The sequence below is a fragment of the Giraffa tippelskirchi genome, chromosome 3 (genome assembly GCF_054371585.1).
Source record: "Giraffa tippelskirchi isolate mGirTip1 chromosome 3, T2T-mGirTip1v1.2.pri, whole genome shotgun sequence".
In the NCBI taxonomy this organism is placed as follows: Eukaryota; Metazoa; Chordata; class Mammalia; order Artiodactyla; family Giraffidae; genus Giraffa; species Giraffa tippelskirchi.
The window spans coordinates 46,792,368-46,817,570 of record NC_137277.1 but is presented as its reverse complement, the minus strand read 5'-3'; the positions used below and the strand labels follow the sequence as shown (position 1 = coordinate 46,817,570).

At 42.8% G+C, this 25,203-nt stretch overlaps 1 protein-coding gene and 1 non-coding gene across 2 annotated transcripts in view; both read left to right on the top strand.

Annotated features, from left to right (window-relative positions):
- ASIC2 (acid sensing ion channel subunit 2) overlaps nucleotides 1-25,203 on the top strand; it is a 1,220,661-nt gene that overhangs the window by 52,602 nt on the left and 1,142,856 nt on the right. The gene's annotated exons all lie outside the window — the stretch shown is intronic.
- LOC145544088 (U4 spliceosomal RNA) lies at nucleotides 2,950-3,087 on the top strand. Its single transcript, XR_014081306.1, has one exon. It is a non-coding gene; the product is annotated as a U4 spliceosomal RNA (small nuclear RNA).

Genomic DNA, 25,203 nt, shown 5'->3' with positions numbered 1-25,203 from the left:
TGTGTGTGTGTGTGTGTGTGTGTGTGTGTGTGTGTGTGTCTGTGTGTGTGTGTGTGTGTGTGTGTGTGTGTGTGTGTGTGTCTGTGTGTGTGTGTCTGTGTGTGTGTGTGTGTGTGTGTGTCTGTGTGTGTGTGTGTGTCTGTGTGTGTGTGTGTGTGTGTGTGTCTGTGTGTGTGTGTGTGTGTGTCTGTGTGTGTGTGTGTGTGTGTGTGTGTGTGTGTGGACTCCATATGCTATGCTCTTTCTACTCCTAGGGAAGAAGGGATCACCCTGGCAGCAGTCCCTCCCCCTGCCCGTCCAGCCCCGCCAGGGCATCCTTGCTTGCATTGAGAGCAGACAGAACACACACTCTTCTGAACTGGTGGATGCCCAGTGAGCCTCCTTTCGCTGGGAGGCAAGAGTGGTTCTGAGTGCAGCCCTTGAAAGTGCTGTTCCCAATCCTGGCACCAGGTTTGTTTCATTCAAGTTGGTGCTCATGAGAAGGAGCAGACAGCTTGAACAAGGGCACTGCCAATTTCTTCTTGATCTGTGAGCATCTGCCCAAGGGAACAGTGTGTTCTGAGGAGCCCCAGGAGACAAGCGTCACAGCCGAATGAGAAATCCCCCTTTCTGTCTTTTCGTGTCTCCTTAGAGGTCCTAGTTCCTTGCCTGGAGGAAGTACTCAACTAATAGATGACTAATGCCAGTCTGGAGCCTCGGTTTCCTCTTCTTTAAAATGAAGGGTAGCAATGTCTTCCTGGCAGGTGATGAGTATCAAATCAGCAAGCTTAGGCTCCTCTTATGAGATTGATAGTAAATTTTTGGTAGTACTCTTCTCTGTTGATCTCACCACTCTCTTTTCCCTTGCCCCCCTCTCTGGGGCATGGCTGGAAGCAGAGAGTGTATCTCTTTGGGCAGGGGAACAGATTGTTCACTCTAACCAAGGGGTCACCTGCCACTGTAAGCTTAGGGCTTGTGCTTCAGAGCCCAGGTGTAGATTCTCCACTAGGATGCTGCGGGTCTGATCTGTTGATTGCCAGAAACCTATCTGTGCTTGTTTAGTTCTGTCCTCTCTCATTCCCCAGTCCCTTGACCCTGCATCTGATTTGGGAATTAGGAACAGGACAGAGAGCAAGTTCAAGTTTAGAGAGCATGATTGCATTGCTGTTAACACCGTGGAGAAACATTAATAGGTCTCGCTCGTCCTGTCGAATGTCTCCTGTTCTCTTAGCAATACTGAAGCTGGGGAAAATTTTCCCCAACAGCCCCACAGACCAGAGCTTACGATGTCTTACAGAGCGAGGATATTCATTATAAGAAGCTTCAGGGAGCTTCGCTGCCCAGCCTGTAACAAGGTCTTATCTGGTAAATACCCAGAGGAGCAGGGCAGGGTTAGTTTCATATGTGGGCTTCACTTCAGAGCCCAGGGATTAATACAGTGCTGGTGAAGCATCGGATCTGTGGTTGGTTTGAGCTGAGAATGACACTGGCCAGGGGTGAATTCCTCTGTTTATTCCCCTCCCTTGACTGCCCTGTGAGCATGTGTACGTGTGTGGGCTGAAAGATCACTTTCTGTTCAGGGGTATCTTGCCTCAGAAAACTTACAGGCAAGTTTGGAGGGGGTGGACGCTTAAGAAGGACCATCATTTTAATTTATTTTTGGCTAATGAATTTATTGTGGATGATATTTTTCTTAATGGATTTATCACAGTAGGCTCAGTGTTTGCATCTGTTTTAACTTATTTAATTTGCACTCTGACCTTGTGAAGTTAAACTTATTATCACTATTTACCAATGGAAAAGACTGAGGCTCAGGGATTACACGTAAGTTGCTCAGTTTCAGAAAATTAGAATATGGAATAGCTAGTATTCAAATTCTGGTCCTTTCCATCCTGAACATATTTATTTCTCCCACCCAAACAAGTGTCTGTCTTGAAATACAACTTTATAACAATAATGGGTATTTTGAGAAATTATATTTAGTTACTAATATCTTTAAAAAGTCGTTTATTTTCCGAGTTCCCAGGAGCAATTTTTCCATATGGATATGCATTTTAATATAGTTATAATGATTACCTAGGAATGCTTTCGTGTTCTATTCTCTCGTCTTAATGTTGTATGATATGCTCTTCCTGACACTGCTAAATAACCTTTAAAATTATCATTTATAAAAAGGCAAAATAATCCATGGGGTTAATTTCCCATAATTTACCCAAACATTTTCCTGTTATGAGCCACTTTTTCTTTTCTCACATTTTGCTAGTATGAGTAATGTTGCAGTGAAGATGTTCGTGCATAGACCTCCCCACAAGGCAATATTTTACCGAGGAAGAAGCAGGGGATTGGACTCAGGCAGATGGAGTTTGAATGCAGTTTCTCGCTCGTAATGATGCTGCAGCTTTAGATAAGTCCCTAGCCCTTTTCTAGCTTCCTCTTCTATAAGATGGGAGTAAGGCTATGTGTCAAAAGATTGATGTGCAGAAATAGTAGTACAATGACTATAAGCATGCCTAGCCCATGACAGATATGTAATTGGTTTTAGCCCCACTTTTCTCCCTGGAAAACCCCATGGATAGAATGTCAGAGTACATATGCTTTTGTGAGTTTTGGTACCTTCTGGAAAATTCCTTTTCAACAGGGTTAGAACAACTTATGCTACTGCTAGCGTGTAGGAAAGTACTGTTTCACAAGCAGTTGGTTTTATTATTTTTGGCTTCCTATGGGTTTTTTTTTTTTTTTGATGCTTATGGTTCTGAAAAGGTAATAAGTAGGACTGAAAATCAGCTCTGAACCAAGCCATGGAAACAACCTAAATGTCCATTGATGAATGAATGGATAAAGCAGATGTGGTACATATATACAGTGGAGTACTATTCAGCCATAAAAAAGAATGAAAAATGCCATTTGCAGCAACATGGATGGAACTAGAGATTGTCAAACTAAGTGGAGTAAGTCAGAAAGACAAAGGCAAGTTTTGTGGAGTGGCAGTATCATAGCCAGTGGGGTTTATCTGAGGCAAGATCATTGCTAATTGAAAACTTTTCCAACAGAAAGAGAAAGACATATCATATCAATATGATATCACTTATATGTGGAATCCAAATATGACACAAATGAACTTATCTATGAAACAGAAACAAACTCACAGACTTAGAGAATGGACTTGTGGTTGCCAGGGGGATTGAGTCAGGGAGGGATACAGGCAGAGTCTGAGGTTAGCAGATGCCAGCTAGTATATCAACAAGATAAACTAGGTAAACAACAAATTCCTCTCAAACCGGAGCTCTGTAACAACTGAGAGGGGTAGAGTGAGGGGGGGAGTTGGGAGGGATGTTCAAGAGGGAGGGAACATAAGTATACCTATGGCTGATTCATGTTGATGTTTGGCAGAAACTGACATAATACTGTAAGGCCATTATCCTTCAATTAAAAATGAATTAAAAAAAACAAGTTGCTACTGTATAGCACAGGGAGCTATATTCAATATCCTGTGATAAATCATAACAGAAAAGAATATAAAAAAGAATGTGTGTACATGTATAACTGAATCACTTTATTGTACAGTAGAATTTAACACATTGTAACTCAATGATTGGCTGAGTCCCTTCACTGTTCACCTGAAACTATCACAGCACTATTAATCGGCTGTACTCTAATACAAAATAAAAAGTTTTTTAAAATTAAAAAAAAGCTTTGTGCCCTTTACTTGTGAAGATGCTGGACTCTGCAGTCACAGAAATGAGTCCCAAAGCTTTTGAAGGTCAAAGACTAATTAGTGACCAGCAAGGCTTATATGTAAGTCCCCCATGACTAATCATATCTCCTTGAACCAAGTGACTGATGGGAGAGAAAGAATATATTCTTGACAGGAAACATTATCTGACCTGAGCAAGGGTGCCTGGTAGACATTGCAAAACCTTCTTAACTGATGATGTTTTTTTTTAAAGGAGTGCTTGTCATCAGATAAGGAAGCTTAACAAGATCCTCTTCCAAACTGGATTTGACATGTGCCTGGCACTCGGACAGCTGAGCCCTCCCTCCCCAGACAGTTCTCTGCAGCCACAGCCCAGGGCACAGGGCTTTGCCCACCCTGCTGCAGCCACAGCTGCTAATCCCAGGCTAATGAGTGATCCTCAGGCTAATGAGTGATCCCCAGGCAGAGAGGGTGGTGAGGCTGGGCGATCAGGCAGGCATGAGGGTAGTGGGCAAGCAGAGCTGTGAAAGCCACAGGCCAGGAGGAGCTATGGTTTCCTGGGGCAACCGGAGAATGCAGCTTTCCTTGAGTGGTTCCTGGCCTTGAATTGGGCCAGTGCTCTGGGGCCTGTCCTAATCGGGGCCAGTGTCTTACACAGAATGCTGGAGGGAGAGAGACAAAGGCTACTGAGGCTGACTTGATGCCGTGCTCATTTGTTCAGATTATAAACCCACACCGAAAAATAAGCACTGTTGTGGAGGACTGTCTCCTTAGGACATCTATCCAGGGTTGTTGGGATTTTCATTCGTTTTATTTTAGTCAGAAAAAGATTGGGGGTAAAAGGTACATTGTGGGTGATTTACCTTGAAGGTTTTATTTATCCCAGAAGAGCTTTGAAGACCTCAAGCCAAAATGTTAATTAAAAAAAAAAAACCCAAAACTATCCCACCCATTTTACACACACACCATGTAAACTGACACATCCTCTTAGTCATAAATCTACACAGTGTCAGAATGATTAGATGGATAGAAATTTTGCTTTTTTTTTTTTTTTTTGGTGTTAGCATACCTGGATTCATGTCTAATTCATGACAGCTCTGTGATCTAGGGCATGTCACTTAATGTATCAGAGTTTTCATTTTTCAACTGAAAAAATGAGAGTAAAGTAGATGAATGTCTAAAGTTCCCAAGAGGAAGGCTTAGTGGCCCTTGTACATCTGAAAAGATGTAGATTTATACAGCAATGAGTTTCTATTTAAAACTTATTAAATGACAAATGTGGTATGAGTTTGTGTAACATTACCAAGTATTGGGAAGGATGTTTATATAAATTCTCATTCACTGTTGATGAAAGTGTAAATTGGCAAAATTACTTATTTTGTTACCATATTAGTGAATAGTTATGATCAAGCAAGTTATGTTCAAATAGTTATGATCAAAATAGTTGTGATCAAGAAAGGTGATTCTCATATCCTAAGAACCAGAGTTTTTAGGCTTTGCTCTGTCTGGAACGTATGTGTTCATAGGAGATATGCACAGGAATTCATATGATGGCAGTGCTCATACATATGTGAATGCATGAACAACCTAATGGCAATTGACAATAGAATGCAAAAATAGTTTTGGTATATTCACCACAACGGTATATGACCCAGTAGAGAAACTGAATGAATTGGAGCCAGCTTTGAGGAGCTCCCATTGATCAAATTTGAGACAATATGAGCACCAAAATGGGCTTCCCAGGTGGCACAGTGATAATGAATCTGCCTGCCAATGCAGGGGACATTGGAGATTCAGATTCCATCCCTGGGTCAGGAAGATTCCCCTGGAGGAGGAAATGGCAACCCCCTCCAGTATTATTGCTTGGAAAATTCCGTGGACAAAGGAGCCTGGTGAGGTACAGTCTATGGGGTCACAAAGAGTCAGACACTCTGAGCAATTGAGCATGCATGCACATAAGCAAGCACACATGAGCACCAAAATAATTACAAAGGGTAATGAGGGATGAGCCCCGTGAAAGTAGGGAATCATGAATCCACATTCATAATAGATAGATACTAAATAGATAAATAGATCCAATACATAGATGAGACACATATATACACATACACATGAATCCAGGAGAAAGGAGGCTCTAGCTTCTACTACAGTGCTGAGGGCTGAAGCTGCCACTTGGAGTCATTATTTTGTAATAACCGTGGTAAAGATGGGTCATAGAAGAATCACCAGCAGATACCAAATCCAGGAGGAGATTTTGGTGAGAGCAAGATATTGACATGATTTTTAAGTGTTTTTCCTACATACTGATTATTAGTTAAAAGGAGAAAAACTGATAAGTGTATTCTGAAAAACTTGGCAGCACCTTGACTGAATGATTAAAGTTTTGATTGTTGTCCAATAAGGAACAGACGGACACTGTTTCTCCAGAGGTGCTGTCCTAAGAGTGTATGGCCTTAATCTAATCACCAGGAAATCTCACATATCCCCAAATGGGTAGCTTTCTATGTGAAGATACAAAGAAAGTTTGTGGAAACATTCCGGATTCAGTTCAGTTCAGTTCAGTCGCTCAGTCACGTCCGACTCTTTGCGACCCCGTGAATTGCAGCACGCCAGGCCTCCCTGTCCATCACCAACTCCCAGAGTTTACCCAAACCCATGTCCATCGAGTCAGTGATGCCATCCAACCATCTCATCCTCTGTCTCCCCTTCTCCTCCTGCCCCCAATCCTTCCCAGCATCAGGGTCTTTTCCAATGAGTCAACTCTTTGCATGAGGTGGCCAAAGTATTGGAGTTTCAGCTTCAACATCAGTCCTTCCAATGAACACCCAGGACTGATCTCCTTTAGGATGGAGTGATTGGATCTCCTTGCAGTCCAAGGGACTCTCAAGAGTCTTCTCCAACACCACAGTTCAAAAGCATTAATTCTTCGGCTAAAGAAACTTGGCAGCAAGATAAAATCTTGTACTGGAGGAGAGAGAGATGCTATTAAGTACCTTTTTAGGTAAACTGACACAATTGGAATATGGCTGGTATATTAGTTAAAAATAGAGCATAAATATAAATGTGTGAGTTTGATAATTGCAGTGGTTATAGAAGAAAGTATTCCTACTCCTGGAAATACACATTTAAGTACTTAAGGGTAAAGGTCTAAGATGTATGTAAATTACTCTCAGATATTTCAAAAAATAATTATATACACACACACATGCTGAGCAAATGGAAAGAAATATTAAGTGAATCTGCATAAAGGTTGTTCTTTGCACTATTTTATTTTTATAACTCTTTGTTAGTGTTTATTTTTATTAATTAATATCCAAATAAATATGTGAGAGATGCAGCTAAGCCAATGTTTTGAGGACCAAATGGTAGCTTTGAGTGTTTGTTTTATGAAGAAAGGTATAACAATTAATGATCTAAATTTCCATCATAGGAGGTCAGAAAGAAAAGCAAACAAAGTAAAGTAAATAGATGGAAGGAGTAACACAAGTGAGAGCAGAAATCAAAGAACAGAAAAGAAATAAAATTGACAAAGTCAAAAATTTTTAAAGATTAATACATTTGATAAACTCTTAACAAGATTAGGAAATGCAAAAGGAACACAGAAAGGAAACAAAAATTACCAATAATTTTATTTAACAGGAATTGAATCACTGCCACTATAGGTCCTACAGAACTTAAAAGAATAGAAAGGAAACATTATGAAGACCATTATGCCAACAAATTCTACAATTCAGATGAAATGGGCAAATGCCTTGAAGAACTCAACTGACCAACAAAACAAATCTGACACAAGTTGATAAGAGAATTCTGAATAGCTCTGTACCTATGAAAGAAATTGTATTTTTAAATTAAAATCTTCTAACAAACTCCAGAACGCCATGGTTTCACAGGTGAATTCTATCAATCATTTGAGAGAAATATACAAACTCAGAAAAAAGAGGAAGAAGAAGCATGCCTTAATCATTTTATGAGTTAAAACCTTCTATCAAATCAAGACAAAGACAATATAAGAAAACATTCTAACACAAAGATGCAAAAATCCTTAACAAAATATTGACACATCTTCAGAAATATATAAAAAGTATACTATATCATGATCAAAGTTTATTCTAGAAATACAGGCTTGATTCAACACTCAAAAATTAATCGATGTAATCTGCCAAATGAAAGCTAAAGTAGAAAACCATGAATGAGAAGAAAAAGCATTTAACCAGATCCAACGTTCATTCATGACAAAGAGTCTCAGCAAGCAGACTAGAATAGATATCATCTAGCAAACCAGAATACTCAATCTGATAAAGGGCACCTACAAAATACATACAGTTAATACTTAATGACGAAGCACTGAGTGTTTTCCCCCTAAGATCAGATAAAAAGGCAGGAATGTTGAATTTCTATTCATTGTTGTATGGAAGTTCTAGTCTGTTCACAAGATGAATTAAAAGTGTAAAAATTCAAAAGGGAGAATTTTATACTATCCATAGTTATAAACAAAATTATATTAATTACTTAATTAAGAATTCAGACTCACAGACACCATAATATTTTTAAAGAATACCTTAAGGCATTCATGAAGAAAGCACCTACAACTCTTTAAATGGATTTACCAGTATTTCAGGATGTGCTCACTGTGCTTAGTCATTCAGTCATGTCCGACATTTTGCAACCCTCTGGGCTGTAGCCCACCAGGCTCCTCTGTCCCCGGGCTTTCCCAGGCAAGAATACTGGAGTGGGTTGCTGTTTCCTTCTCCAGGAGATCTTCCTGACCCCGGGATCGAACCCGCAGTTCCTGCATCTCCTGCGTTACAGGCAGATTCTTTACCGCTGAGCCATTGGGGAAGCCCCATATTTCAGGATACATGATACATAAACAAAATTCAATTATTTATCTATATGTTGGCAGAAAAAGAAATGGGAAATAAATCATTTTTTCGCAGTATCTTACAAATTATAGTTAGCAATGCATTGAAGAGAAGATATGTGAATCCTCTCTACTAAAAATTATTTAATATTTGCTAAGAAAAAATTTTAAAGATGTTAAAAATGGAAGGATATACTATATCTGTGTGAATGGAAAATCCAGTGTTGTCAAGATGTGATCTGTAGTTCAATGTAATTCAAATCACAATTCCAAAAGGCTTTTTAAAAATAGAAATAGATAAGCTAATTCTAAAATTATATGGATATGCAAATGATCTTGAATAGCCAAGTAATAACACCCTTAAAAAGGAACAAAGCTGGAAAACTCACACTGCTTGCCTTCAGGACTTAATATAAAGCTACCGTCATTAACACAGCTTGATAATAGTTTGTTATCAGCATAAGGATAGGCACATGGATTAGTGCAGCCTGTGAGATAGTACACAGACATATATGTATATGGTGAATTAATTTTTGACAAAAGCAATAAAGTAATACAAGGGAGCAAGGAAAGCGTTTTCAACAAATGGTGCTAAAATCACAGGGTATCTGTACGGTGAAAAAATGAGCTCAGTCCCCTACCTCACACCACACAAAGTTTAATATTTCATGGATCTTAGACCTAAGTGTAGAATTTAAAATTACAAAATTTAAGGGGGCTTCCTTGGCAGTGTAGTGGTTAAGACTCTGTGCTTCCCTGTTTACAATAGCCAGGACATGAAAGCAACCTAGATGTCCATCAGCAGATGAATGGATAAGGAAGCTGTGGTACATATACACAAAGGAATATTACTCAGCCATTAAAAAGAATACATTTGAATCAGTTCTATTGAGATGGATGAAACTGGAGCCCATTATACAGAGTGAAGTAAGCCAGAAAGAAAAACACCAATACAGTACACTAATGCATATATATGAAATTTGAAAGACGGTAACGATAACCCTATATGCGAGACAGACTAAAAGACACAGATGCCTAGAACAGTCTTATGGACTCTGAGGGAGAAGGTGAGGGTGGGACGTTCTGAGAGAATAGCATTGAAACATGTATATTATCATATGTGAAACAGAACACCATTCCAGATTCGATGCATGAGACAAATGCTCAGGGCTGGGGCAATGGGATGACCCAGAGGGATGGGATGGAGAGGGAGGTGGGAGGGGGGTTCAGGATGGGGAACACATGTAAACCCATGGCTGATTCATGTCAACGTATGGCAAAAACCACTACAATATTGTAAAGTAATTAGCCCCTAACTAAAATAAATAAATTTATTTTTTAAAAAAAAGAAAAAAAAGAAAAAAGAAAAAAGACTCCGTGCTTCCACTTCTAGGTGTTCAGGTTTGATCCTTGATCAGGGCACTAAGATCCTGCATACTACAAGGCCGTGCCAAAAAAGAACAAATAAATAAACAAAATTGTAATTTTTTAAAAAGATCCAAAAGGTAAACAAAGATTTCTAAGACAAAATTCAGAAAACATTACCAATTAAAAAAAAAAACAAAAAAGCAAACAAGAACTCTGCTCAATGGAATATATCATTATAAAAATGAACAAATAGACTTGGAGAAAATTTTCCAAAACATATTTCTGACAAAGAGCTTTTATTCAGAATATAAAAAGGACTATACGCTACCATGTGTAAAATAGATAGTGGGAAGTTGCTGTATAACACAGGGAGCTCAACCTGGTGCTTGGTAACAACCCAGAGGGGTGGTATGGAGTGAGGGATGGGAGGGAGGTTCAAGAGGGAGAGGACTTATGTACACTTATGGCTAATTCATGTTGTTGTGTGACAGGAACCATCACAACATTGTAAAGCAATCATTATCCAATTAAAAAAATAAAAAAATAATAAAGTGACAACTCAATAAAAAGAGGCAACAATCTTGAACAGTGAAACATGCTTGACAACAGGGGTTGATCAGGCTCTGGAGCAACCAGAATGCTCTCACATCACTGGAAAGGGAGTCAAATGGCATGGCCATCTTGGAAAAAAAGATTGGTAATTTTTCAAACGGTTGAAACAACCTCCTAAAAAAGAATGAAAAACTGCTATTCGCAGCAATGTGGATGGACCTAGAGATGTGCATACCAAGTGAAGGTAAGTCAGAAAGAGAAAGACAGATACCATATAGTATCACTTATATGTGGGATCTGAAATAGGACACAAGTGAACATATCTACAAAACAGAAATAAACTCATTGGTATAGAGAAAAGACTTGTGATTGCTAAGGGAGGGAAGGATTGTGAGTTTGGGAGTAGCAGATGCAAACCAGTTCATATAGGATAGATAAGCAACAAGGTCCTACTGTATAGCACAGGGAACTATATTCAATATACTGTGATAAACCATCATGTGATAGACCATATTCCTCTATGAATCACTTTGCTGTATGGGAGAAATTAACAAACACTGTAAATCAACTGTACTTCAATAACATATTTTTTGAAAAAGAAAACTGCACCTACTCTCTGACTCAGCAATTTCACTCCTTCATCCAAGAGAAATTCAAACAAATAACCACAAAAAGGTAGTATAAAAGTGTTCTTAGCAACTTTATTCACAGTAGCCAAGAATTGGAAGCAGCCCATATGTTCATGACCAGGAGAATGAATCAACAAACCATGCTATATTTGTACCGTGGAATACTTTTCTCAGTAGAGTGAAGCCATCTTTTGATGTATGAAACAATGTGGATGAATCTCAGAAATGTGATACTTCTTCCCCCCAAAAGGATACAAATGATTGTAGACTCTATGAGCCTATTTATATGCAATTACAGAACAGGCAGTTGTAATCTAAGGTCAAAACAATTGGTTTTCTAGGGGGCAGGATGGTGGAAGAGAAAAAGACTTTGGGGAAAGGAGGATATTTTTTGTAAGAGATGAGAGTGTTCTCTGTCTTGATAGAAATAGTGATGCATGGTGGATCTATTTTTGAAATGTGTACAGTTAAGATTATGCATTCAAATGTATGTAAAATTTATTTTAAAACAGAATTGTAAAGTATAATTGAGTGAGACTGAGGTAGAGTTGATGTCAGTACAGGTGCATCAAGAATAACCAGATAGGAACTTCCCTGCTGGTCCAGTGGTTAAGATTGCATGCTCCCAATGCAGGGAGCTTGGATTCGATCCCTGGTCTGGGAATTAGATCCTTTATTTTTTATGCCGAAACTAAAGATCCTGCATCCCATAATGAAGTCCTGGCATGGCCAAATAATAATAATAATTAGATGTTGATCATTGGAGCTGGGGAATAGGTACTGTGTGCGCAGTCACTCAGTAGTGTCCACCTCTTTAACGAGCCCATGGACTGTAGCCTGCCAAGCTCCTCTGTCCATGGGATTTCCCAGGCATGAATACTGGAATGGGTTGCCATTTCCTTCTCTAGGGGATCTTCCTGACTCAGGGATAGAACCTCTGTCTCTGTGTCTCCTGCATTGCAGGTGGATTCTTTACCCCTGAGCTACCTGGGAAGCCTGGGTAATAGGTACCCAGGCTACTTTATTTTTTATTGAAGTATAGTTTCTTTTTTACAATGTTGTGTTAATTTTTGCCATGCAGCAAAATGATTCAGTTATATATGCATTCTTTTTCATGATGGTTTATCACAGGATATGGAATACAGTTCCCTGTGCTACACAGTAGGTCCTTGTGGTTTATTCATTCTCATTATACTATTCTGTTTACTTATATTTGAACTTTTCCATGACAAAATGCTTTCCTTAAAAAACCAAGCTGCAGAAGATGTACAATGTGTTATCATTTATGTCAAGTTTGAAAACATATAAACATAAACATACAATGTTTATAGGTTTGCACTTTTACGGTAAATGTTTTTAAAAGGCATGGAAATTCTAATACCTGGTTTGACACTGGTGGTTATCATTGGATGGCACAAAAAGAAGGATTCAGAGGCCTTTATAATATTCTATTTATTCATTAAATTATACTCTGTACATTTTTAGACTAAAATACTTCATTCAAAGTGTGGGAACCTTCAAGAACTTTAGCCACTATTCTAACATCCAGAGGGGAGCATGGGGTGTTTGCTACTGTGAAAGATATAATAATGTCTGCCTTGCTCACCTTTCAGGTAAAGGTGCAACTAAATGCTGAGGCTTCAGAGAAAAGCTAGAGGGGCTTTCAGACCTCTACACTTTAAGTACAACTGCCTCACTAGCTTGCGGGCTCCTTGAAGGAGGGGTCTTGCCTTATAGGACTCTGTGTGTCTGGTACTTAAAATGCTGCCTGGCACCTTTGGGATGCTCAACTGCTCTTTATGGAATGAGTGAATGGATGGTTCCTCCACACTCCCCACCCCCCACCATAAGAGGCTGTGTGGGACATCTTGGAAATGTTAGGATTGTCTTAATAAGTCATAACAAGGTCTGATGTGAATGATGTTTCAGATATCTTATAAGGGCTTTGTTAGAAATAATTCATTAATCCTGACAGCAATTCTATGAGATTGGTCCTATTATTACAACTCCATTGTACAGCTGATGATACAGAGGGACAAAAATATTAGATTTCTTACCTAAAATCATACAGCTAGTGGTAGAAGACAAGGGACCTGACCCAGAGCCCTTGTGTTTTTTAATTAATTTTTATTGCAGTATAGGGCTTCCCAGATGGTGCTAGTGGTAAAGAACCTCCTCCCAATGCAGGAGAAGTAAGAGAATGCAAGTTTGATCCCTGGGTCAGGAAGATCCCCTGGAGGAGGGCATGGCAATCCACTCCAGTATTCTTGCCTAGAGAATCCCATGGACAGAGGAGCCTGGCTGGCTGTGGTCTATAGGGCTGCAAACAGTTGGACATGACTGAAACGACCTAGCACGCACAGCATGCATAATTGCTTTGAAAAGTGAAAGTGAAGGTGAAAGTTGCTCAGTTGTGTCCGACTCTTTGCGACCCCATGAACGATACAGTCCGTGGAATTCTCCAGGCCAGAATACTGGAGTGGGTAGCCTTTCCCTTCTCCAGAGGATCTTCCCAACCCAGGGATCGAACCCAGGTCTCCCGCATTGCAGGTGGGCTCTTTACCAGCTGAGCCACAGGGGAAGCCCAAGAATACTGGAGTGGGTAGCCTATCCCTTCTCCAGCGGATCTTCCTGACCCAGGAATGGAACCAGGATCTCCTGCATCGCAGGTGGATTCTTTACCAACTGAGCTATCAGGGAAGCCCCTATAATTGCTTTACAATGCTGTTTTAGTTTCTACTGTACAACAAAATGAATCAGCCATACATATACATATATTCCCTCCCTTTTGGACTTCTTTCTCATTCAGGTTGTCACAGTGTGTTAAGTAGAGTTCCCTGTTGTATTTGACTGTGACACCCAACGTCTTCTTATGATCAAGTGAGTTTGGAGGCAGAACCCTAGCTCCCAGGTGATGCTGAGAAACCCATGGATATAAAAGAGCCCAGCAGAGTTCTCCTTCAGAGAAATGGGGCTTTCAGCTTAGAGGGAGAGGTGGGCAGAGGAGGCACTCAGGATGAGAGATGGTCTTGGTTTCTGGGAGCCTTGTGCCCGCTTGCGGATGTGTATCCCTTGGATAAGATACGTCTCTTCTGAGTCCCAAATTCCCATCCATGCTGAGATGTCTCTGCGGAGCTCTCAGCCATCCTGGAGGACTGGAGCTCCTCTGGGCTGAGACTGGAGATAATCTGACAAGTCTGGAGATAACCGCTCTGGAGAAACAGAGCCTGCCCTGCACCCGTTGTCAAGCAGAAATGAATACAATGTGTTTTAATAATGAATGAGTGATTAATAGCAACTGCTTTGGAGAATTATGATGCCACGAGCGTTACCGCACCACGGAGCCGAGTATAAATGATGCTGGAATGCATAATCGGGACGTTAGCATCTGTTCCAAACTGCATTATAAACCAGGCTCCATAATGCTGCTTATCCACACCTCCCTGACATGTTATTATAACACCTCTCTTGAGAATGGATGGGGGGGGAAATGTAATACCTATTAATCACTGATTGATAAAAAGAAGAATATTAAATTAAGGTAATGTTACGCATGTCTTCTCCCTCCCCCTGTCCTGGCTTTGAATTTGCCCTTCGATGGCCCTGTGATGACTGTGTTCCCCGTTCTGAGGGTGAGAAAATGTGATCCAGCCAGAGAAGCCTTGCAAAGCCGGTAGCAAATATCTGGGAACTTGAATCCATTAAATGGTTCCCCCATCGAACATAATCCAGGTCCGTCAAAGGCGTGCCTGTGTGATTTGGCCCCCGTGTCCCTCTGCCGACCAGATCTCCCATGCGTTCCACATCCAGGTCTGCACTCCAGGTCACATTGGACTGTTTGCAGTCCCCAGAGATGACAAGCTCGTTTTTGGCTGGAGCTGCTGTTCTTTCCATCACATGATCATCCCTCCTCTGCCAGGCTAATCTCCCGTTCATCCTCGAAATCTCAGCTTAGTGTCACTTCCTCCATCAGACTTGCCTGCTCTTCCTTACTGTTTTCCCCATCAGAGCCATGGTATCACACAGTAGATATGGAAATCACTCATTTGTCATCTTCTCAGTCCACCGAGAGCCCTTGGAAAACTTGTCTTACCCAACTCTCTGTCTTTCTGAGAAAGAACCCAGGATGGTGCACTGGGTAGGTTTCACAAAGAACTCAGCACTCGACTGATAGAGGCCAGACTTCCAGGAGCATGTAGAGGCGTCCATGTACAGTCTCGGGCTTTCCTGGTGGTTCAGATGGTAAAGAAACTGCCTGCAGTGCAGGAGACCAGGGTTTGATCCCTGGGTCGGGAAGACCTCCTGGAGAAGGGAATGGGTACCCGTTCAAGTATTCTTGCCTGGAGAATCCCATGGGCAGAGGAGCCTGGCAGGCTACAGTCCATGGGGTCACAAAGAGATGGACACGACTGAGTGACCAACACATGCATACAGTATGTGGAGCCTCATCCTGATGGGCTTGTTACATCTTCTGCACATTGAGCACCTACTATGTTTTCTTCTAGATGTTGTGAATAGAGCAGCCATCAAAGCATCCTGAATCTTGCTTTTGAGGGATTCTTAGGGGAAAAAAATATCACCACCTGGGAGCAGTTTGTCTCCCAAGGTCTTTCCCTTGACGCATTTTCCCCTTGTCCTTCAGGTTCAGCTCAAGTGCCGTGATCTTTAGGAAATCTTCCATATCAACTCTGGGCAAAGTGAGAGCATTTCCTTAATGCTAAGACACATTTTTCCTGCATTTTATCATTGCTGTTGTTCTCTTGAATTGGGAATTTATATTGTCGATGTCTGAGCCATGATGTGCTCATTTCCTGTGATCCAGTTTTCCTTTTTCTGCAAGCTGTTGTGGAGTCAGGAGGTGCCTTGCCATGAACCAGGAAGTACCTGGGGGCGGTGCTCCCTGTTCTTTGTTCCCCTATTGGGTGCGCTGCTCACCTCACCTCATTGTGTCTGGTCACATATCTTTCTCCCTCGCTGGACTGTGAGTTCCTCAAGGGCAACCACATCTCGTTCAACCACAATTTTTCTTTAGCTTCGAACCTGTGCCTGACACCCAGGAAGCACTCATTTCTCTTGGGGACTAAAGCAATGCATGATGTCATGGGGGAAAGCTGTCCTGCTCTCCACATGATCAGATCCAGTAACTTCTCTTTCCTACTTATCCTTTCAAGTTCACCTCCACAACCACCTCTAGAGTGGATCACTGAGTGCAGAGCCATCACATATTAGTGGGGTCATCTGTGTGTGAGAATCCTGGGGCTTCAGTTTTCTGACCTCTGTCATGGAACTAGGAGTGCCAGCCGCCTGCCGTCTACAGGGGGAGATAAAGTGAGCTACACGTATAGTCAGTTTTCACAAACTGGGTGGCTTAACACGACAGAAGCGTCTTCTTTCACAGCTCTAGAGGCCAGAAGTCAGAAGTCAAGGTGTTGGTAGGGCCATGTTCCCTCCAAAGCCTCTAGTGGAGGATCCTTCATTGTCTCTCTTGCCTTCCAGTAGCCCCAGATGTTTCTTGGCTTCTTACAGCACATCTCCAAATCTCTGCTTTATCTTTATCTGGCCATCTTCTCTCTTACAGGAACTTTAGTCTTGTTGGATTAGGAGGCCACCCTACTCCAGTTTGACCTTACTTTAGCTTAGCTAATCACATCAGCAATAACCCTATTTCTAAATAAGTTCATTCTGGGTTAACCAGAGGTCAGGACTTCAACCCATCTGTTTGGGAAACACAATTCAATCCATAACACAGAATTTTCTAGTAAATAATCGTTTCCTGCTCCCCTCCCCTCCACCCCCAATTATGCCAACTTAGCCTACTCCGCCTGCATCCTACTTGTATCTGTGCCTCTCTGATGTGTATTGCCAAGTGACCTGAGGAAAGTATGCCCTCCTTTTCTAACCAGACTGGAAGCTTTCTGAGGGTAAAGGCATCCTTATAGCATCTAAAAGACTGCTTGGCATAGCCTAAGAGCTCAATATGTGTTTATGGATTGCCTAGTAACAAAGAAGCAGAAAGTATTGACCTCATCTTCTTCTACATTGGTTACTCTAAAATTCTTCTTCTGGATCCTAAGAGGGGTTTACATCTAACTAGTCTCGTCCTGTGTGAGCTGCCAAGAGAAGTTGAGTGTAGAGAGCTTGCATAAGGTCTGTGGTTATTCCTCTCCATCTTGACAACCACCACCCCAACAAAGGCCAGCCTGATCTCTCATCTGGGCAGCTGTAACAGTCCTGCTTCTTTTTATAATTTGTTCTTTTTTTTTTTTTAAAAGAAAGGGGGTATATTTGTTTTTTTTGGACTTCCCTGGTGACTTAGCAGTAAACAACCGGCCTGCAAGGCAGGATATGTGGATTCAATACCTGAGCTCTTTAACTTGTCTGAACCTTGGTAAAATGGCATTCATCCCAGTACCCACCTCCTAAGACAGTTGGGAGGGTGTTGTGAGTTGAAATGTGTAGGCACTAATTAATATCTAAGAAAAGCTCGTTCACTATAGCTGTCATTCTTAACACCATCACTATTATTAGTACTGTTGTCAAAAGGAGACCCTGGTGATGTGTAGCTATGTCCTGTGGACTTCTGATCTTTCTTTAGTCCCCACATCACCTACCCTGTCCCCATGCAAAATGGGAAGTGTGCAGTGAGGAATCAGTGTTCAAACATGAGCTCCGATAAGCAGAGTAACATCTCATGAGCCAGGGTCCAGGTAGGTCCCCCTGACAAGGAGAAAACTCTCAGAAGCAGTTTCAGGGTCATCACTCTTGAACTAGGTGGGGATACTATGATAGGTTCATTTATACCTTATTGTGTGGCTTCCCTAGTGGCTCAGTGGTGAAGAATCTACTTGTGATGCAAGAGACACGAGTTCAGTCCTTGGGTTGGAAAGATCCCCTGGAGAAAGAAATGGTGACCCATTCCAGTTTTCTTGCCTGGGAAATCCCATGGACAGAAGAGCCTAGAGGGCTACAGTCCATAGGGTCACAAAAGAGTGGGACATGACTTAGTGACTAAACAACAACAGCAACAAATAGTTGATTTACAGTGTTGTACAACATAGCGAGTTAGTTACATGTATACACGCATTCCCTCCCTCTTGGCCCTCTCTCCCACCTACTCTCCATCCCACCCATCTAGGTCACCACTGAACACCGAGCTGAGCTCCCTACGCTGTGCAGCAGTCCTGTTCTTTTGAATTCCACTGATCTCTGGAAGATCTTTCCAAAACATGAATTTGCTGGCACCATTTTCATGACGATTTAGCCAAGCATCTTTCTTGTGTGTTTTTCTAGGGAGGCTGCACGTGCCTAGTATTATGCCCAGGCACAATAATTGCTGGATAAATATTTGGGGAAAAGTTAGATGGATGTAGCTGAATAAGGTTTAGGCATGGAGTAAAAACATTTCAGGTTCAAACCCTGGATCTTCCATGCATTATATTTTTGACCTTAAGGTACCTGATTTTTCTGAACTTCATTTTGCTTCTGCTGCTGCTACTGCTGCTAAGTCGCTTCAGTCGTGTCTGACTCTGTGCGCTGATCCCATAGATTGCAGCCCACCAGGCTCCCCCGTTCTTGGGATTCTCCAGGCAAGAACGCGGGAGTGGGTTGCCATTTCCTTCTCCAATGCATGAAAGTGAAAAGTGAAAGTCAAGTTGCTCAGTCATGTCCGACTCTTCGAGACCACATGGACTGTGGCCTACCAGGCTCCTCCGTCCATGGGATTTGCCAGGCAACAGTACTGGAGTGGGTTGCCATTGCCTTTTCTGGAGCTTCAAGTTGCTCATCTATAAAATAAGGGATGTAAATATAGGTTGGTTCCAGGGTGGACTGAAACAGTGCAGGCAAAGAACCTAATACTATTCACAACTCATAGTAGATGTTTATGAAGAATCCTTCCTCACCTCCCAACTGATGCTTTTCGTCTCATGACCCCCTCCCCATCTCTAACTGCTTCCCCTGCACATCTTCACTTCTTTTTTAATTCCGTGTCTTGTTTGCCCTCCTTCTCCCGAGCTCTTCCTTTGATGGGGTTCCCACCGTTCTCATTTTTTCATGATTAAAATACAGCATCGTGGAAAACTAATTAATATTGCAGAGATGAAGGATGTGGTGTTGCCAGTCCCAGCTCTCTGCTGAGTGCAAACCACTTACAATGAAACCCGCCAGCTTGGCTATTTAGAAGAAAGAGGATTTATTTATCAACAAGAGGGAATACAACCCTTTTATAATGCAGCCACCAGCCCGTCTTTGATGGCGCTGCCAGCTTCAAACCCCAGGTGCCTACAAAGAGGCCAAGAGGAGAGTGGATTCATGCTGCAAAGACTGACAGCATGGAATCCCTTGGTCCAAGCTGGTCTTGTCCACTGTGCCCCTGGGGCTCCAGAGCTCTGTCCACCTGGCCACACCTTAACCCTTGTCCTCTGATGGCCTCCCTCATGGCACCCACGGTTTGGTCACTGCCAATAGAAAAGGATCGTGGAGCGGGAGCTGGGGAATAACAGGACTGGGAGAGCCAAAAGATCATTCTGTGTTATGATCCCATTTTACATATAAAGAAACTGAGAACCCAGAGTAGAACATGAGTTAAGAGTTATTCAAGGCTACATAGCATGGACCACACGCACCCAGGGCCTTGAACAACTAAATGTGCTTTCTTCCAGGAAATTTCTTGGTTGTTATCACTGCATGTGGTTGCTTAATCCCTCAAAGTCATTATTACATTGAATGGTGAACACTTGCCTATCCCAGGATAACCTGGTATTAGTTGCTCAGTCGTGTCTGACTCTTTGTGACTCCATGGACTGTAGCCTGCCAAGCTCCTCTGTCCATGGAATTCTCCAGGCAAGAATACTGGAGTGGGTTGCCATTCCCTTCTCCAGGGGATCTTCCTGACCCAGGGATCGAACCTGCGTCTCCTGCATTGTACAAAGATCTTTCCCAGCATGAGCGTCTCAAAGCAGAAACCCTGTGGCTTTTCATTCTCTGCATTTGTAGAGCCTAGAACAGTACTCTGCACATGGTGGGGATATAATATTTATTAAATTAATTAACTCATACATAGAATTGATGGCATTGTAGTTTCCTCTCCTATGTCTTATGATAAAATGGATTCAGTGGAGGCAATTCCCAGTCAGATGGACTCATGGGCTTTGGGAATAATTTTCAAGGTTGAGCTAAAACACTTTACCTTTAGCAATCACTTTATGACCCTGAGTCATGCTGAAACCACACTGGCCACCTTGAGTTCAAATTGCAGCATCCTCACTATGTCGCCTTCTGCCTCGGTTACTTCATTTGTGGTGTCGTCATCATTGTTAGCCTGATGGGGATGTTGTGAGGATCACCTTGGATCCTATGCCCAGTGCAGTGCAGTGGTTAGAGGTGTGTCCATGGTGTGCAGCCTGCCTGACTGTGGAGTCTGTGACTTGACCTCTAATTCAATCAGAGAATGCCATATGATGAGTGGTCACTGACTGTAATTGGGATGTAGTTAATGTTAAGCTAAATCTGTTAGCAGGTGAGGCCAAATGGCTTAACTAAGGTTGTAGGTTAGGAAGAGGCAGGATTGATGGCAAGTCCCCTTCTCCATGCTCAGTCATTTTTATTCTACTGCAGCACACTATTGGACTGGGACCACCCTCAGTTTCCCATGGCTGCATCTCAGTCCCAACCCCCTCCCAGTGAACTGTGAAATTCTTCTTTCCTTGTCCCTTCTTTTCCCAAGAGCCCTTTGTACTTTGTTCTTCTTCCTTCTGCCAGTATCTGCTCTGGGGAGCAGCACTGCTATCATATGCTTCAACTGTACCATATATTTTACATCAAAAAATGACCTTACCTGGGAAAGGGAGGCCACCTTTGCTGCCTTCTACAGGCTTGTGCTCCAGGGGTGCACTGTCAGGGGGGTCTCAGGCTGGCCCATTGCAGGAGGTTTGCCTTATGTATCCCAAGTGTCCAGAGGGTCCTTAGGTTCATCCTGTGTGGGAGAGACTGGATGTCTTTGCCTCTTTGAGGAGACGTCGCTAAGTGATGACAGGCAGCTCTCAGGGCTGGTGACTGCGTGGGATTCACTGGGATTGCCATGGACGCGTACGTGGGAGCTCAGAGCCGTCTAAGTAAAGGTAAATGCAACTTAAGTGCATAAAGAATCCTGGATGTCTGATACCCCTTCTCCATAAACCATCAGTTCATGCATTCATTTAGCCAATAAATATTTAAAAGGCATTATACAGTGGGGCTTCCCTGGTGGCTCAGATGGTAAAGAATCTGCCTACAGTGCAGGAGACCAGGGTTTAATCTTTGGATCAGGAAGATCCCCTGGAAAAGGGAGTGGAAATTCACTCCAGTATTCTTGCCTGGAGAATTTCATGGACAGAGGAGCCTGGTGGGCTACAGTTCATGGGGTCACAAAGAGTCGGACACTACTGAGCTGCTAACACTTTAAACACTTTGTACCATGTTCCATGTCCTTGTGTCCAAGATGAAGGTAATAACATCAAATGAATTAGACCCTCCCCACCTCTTAAAGCTTATAATATATTTAGGGAAGAGCTAGGGATACACTAGTGCAGCTGGGACCAGTCTCACAGGGCTTTGTGGGGCTTGTGGCAGGTCATTTACCCTGTGCTTCCTGTCTGAAGATGGAAGACAGAGATAAGAGCTCCCATGGGCAAAGTCAAGGTGACAAGTCCCAAACCAGTCCAGGAAACAAGGAACTGATCAGATAACAGGAGTCTGATCACAGAGCCCAAGCAGAGTGGCTTGGGCGTAGAGCACAGGGAAAACCAATAGAAAAAGTGATGGTCAGGGTGAATGACAACATCTCCTCATTTGTATGTGGAGTCAGGCTAGGGAATGTTCACAGCAGCAATTTGTAAGAAAGAGACTATGAGGAAAACCTCCATCTATTAACAGGACTAAGCAAATGCATTGTGAGGTCGTCAAATACTAAGAGTTTCAGCAGAGAAAAGTGATCAACTAGAGCTGCACATGTCAACATGGATGAATCATGCAAACACAACACTGAATGAACAGCAAGCTGAGAAAAGTACACTTGTTTCATATACTTGTCAGGCTTCCCTGGTGGCTCAGATGGTAAAGCTTCTGCCTGCAATACGGGAGACCTGGGTTTGATCCCTGGATCGGGAAGATCCTCTGGAGAAGGAAATGGCAACCCACTCCAATACTCTTGCCTGGAAAATTCTGTGGATGGAGGAGCCTGGTAGGCTACAGTCCATGGGGTCGCATAGAGTGGGACATGACTGAGTGATTTCACCTCACTTGATGATACCATTTATATAAAGTATGAAAATATGCAAACCAGTTCTATTTTATGTATTGTTCAAGGATAAACAAACATGTAGTAAAAGTATAAAGTCATTTGTGGGAATGATGAAGTCTAAATTCCAGATTAAGATGATTTCTGGAGGAGGGGAGGGGTGTGGTCACGAAGAGGCACGTGGTCAGGGGATGGGGGCTTCAGCTGCATCAGCAATGCCTTATTTCCTAATCTGGGTAGTAGGTGTATGGCTGCTCACCACATTATTATTTTTGCTTTTTTTATGTGTCTCAAATATTGTGTAATAATTTTTTTTAAAAAAAAGCTGGAGTGAGTGAGACAAATGACATGGTTTAGGAAAGGAGGGTCTACAGTCTATCCTTACTGCCTCTAATCAGCTAGGCGTCAGACTTGGGGGTCTTTTCAAAGCCTTGCTCAGAGATGTAAAACAGGATGGCTCTTAAAGGTCAGCTGCTGGCTTGGTCAACTGCTGCCCTGCTCTTCCCTGGTGCAAAGCAATAACTTTGGAAATGAAAAATACAGTTGGGACTTATGCCTGCCTGAGTGCATGTGTGCTAAGTTGTTTCAGTCATGTCTGACTCTTTGTGACCCTATGGACTGTACCCTTGGTAAGTAAGACGCTTACTCCTTGGAAGGAAGGTTATGGCCAACCTAGATAGCATATTTAAAAGCAGAGACATTACTTTGCCAACAAAAGTCCATCTAGTCAAGGCTATGGTTTTTCCAGTGGTCATGTATGGATGTGAGAGTTGGACGGTGAAGAAAGCTGAGCGCCACAGAATTGATGCTTTTGAACTGTGGTGTTGGAGAAGACTCTTGAGAGTCCCTTGGACTGTAAAGAGACCCAATCAATCCATCCTAAAGGAGATCAATCCTGGGTGTTCATTGGAAGGACTGATGTTGAAGCTGAAACTCCAATACTTTGGCCACCTCATGCGAAGAGTTGGCTCATTGGAAAAGACCCTAATGCTGGGGAGGATTGGGGGCAGGAGGAGAAGGGGACGACAGAGGATGAGATGGTTGGATGGCATCACTGACTCGATGGACATGGGTTTGGGTAGACTCCGGGAGTTGGTGATGGACAGGGAGGCCTGGCGTGTTGCAATTCATGGGGTCGCAAAGAGTCGGACACGACTGAGCGACTGAACTGAACTGAATTGGACTGTACCCTGCCAGGCTCCTCTGTCCATGGGATTCTCCAGGGAAGAATATGGGAGTAGGTTGCCATTTCCTCCTCCAAGAGAACCCTCCTGATCTAGGGATCAAACCTGCATCTCTCGTGTCTCCTGCATTGGCAGGCGGGTTCTTACCTGGGAAACACTATGCTCTCCTGGGTACTCTTAAGCTACTCTGAAGTCCCCCAACTTTCTGCCTATGGGGAAAATCTGTTTTGTGGTCAAATAAGCTGGAGAGGGGAGAGTCTGGGTGGCCAAGTCAGCCACCTATTTGGGGCGCCTCTTCTGTCTCAGGCTGAGAATCCAAGGTGCAGTCAGAATGGGGAGTGAGCACATGGACAGCAGGACATTGCTGAGGCTCTGCAGAAGGTTGTCAGAGTCTGGAGGTATCTTAGCCCACTGACAGTACTCCTTTCTGCTCATGTTTGAGTCACTCTTTAAAGAAACAAAATGTAGACTCCTCCCAAGCATGAGCTGAACTGAGGTGTGAAAGGTTTTCCTAATGGAGGGAAGGTGAGCCCTTTTTAATGTTTATACACACCGGGTTGTCACCTCGATCTTTGGAGAGCCCTTGGCATTGAGTGGGGGAGCTACTAATAAAGCAATGCATTATTGCTCACTGTTTGGCATGTTCATACATGTCATAGTGTACCCTCCATGAGGACAGGCATGTTGTCTACCCTCATATCATTGCATTCCAGCACCAAGGACAGTGCCTTGCAGAGAATTGGCCCTTCATGGGTTGAATACACAAATGAGTGTCTGCATACAATGTGTATGGGCTGTGGGGAGAAGAAGAAGCACATACCCTATATTTCTGCCTTCAAAACATTCTTTCTTTAGAGGAGGCAAGACATGGAGTAGAGGAGGGAGTGCAGGTTTGGGGTCCAGCTTGACCACTCTACCCTGCTGAGTATTTCCTTGTCTCCATACACACTGCCATGGTTGTCAGAAGGCCTGATTCTGAGTTCTGTGTGCTTCCTGTTATACTCTATAGCCTTCCACCCATCAAAACACCAGGTCTGTGACTGACTTCTTGAATGACCTTGGAAAAGTCACTTCCCTTGGAAACAGGACAGACACTGTGATTCTCAGCTTGCTTTCCTCCTAGGGGACATTTGGAAATGTACAGGGACATGTTTCATTGTCACTGGATGCTATGACTCTTTGACAGGCAATAGAGCCCCACATAAGGCGGAATGGTTCCCCCTAAAGTGCCAGCAGTGTCCTTAGTGAAAAACATTGTTAGACTCAGTGGAGACTCTTCCAGCTAGGAGCTGGTCTGTCAAGCATAGCCCCATGCTGTGACATAGCTCTGGTTGGAGGCCCGATGTGTGAGGTTAGTGAGCTCAACAACATTGTCCTGGGGGAGCTGGGACAGGTGGGAATGGGCTGACCTGGGAGCTGCTGGGTGTCAAGGGCTGAATGGCTTGGCACAGCCTATGACTTCTGGGCTCTCCAGAACCAAGCATTAGAGGGTGATCTGGATGAATCACCCTGGAGTTGTGAGGTAAAGGCAGGTGGAGGCCACAGGACAGCTAAGCAAGAGGAGGGCAGGTCTCAAGAGCTATAAGATCAGAGTGCAGCGGCAGGATGAAACAAGCCATTGAAAAGAGTGGTTTGCTGTGATCTGCTCCATGGCAAACGGG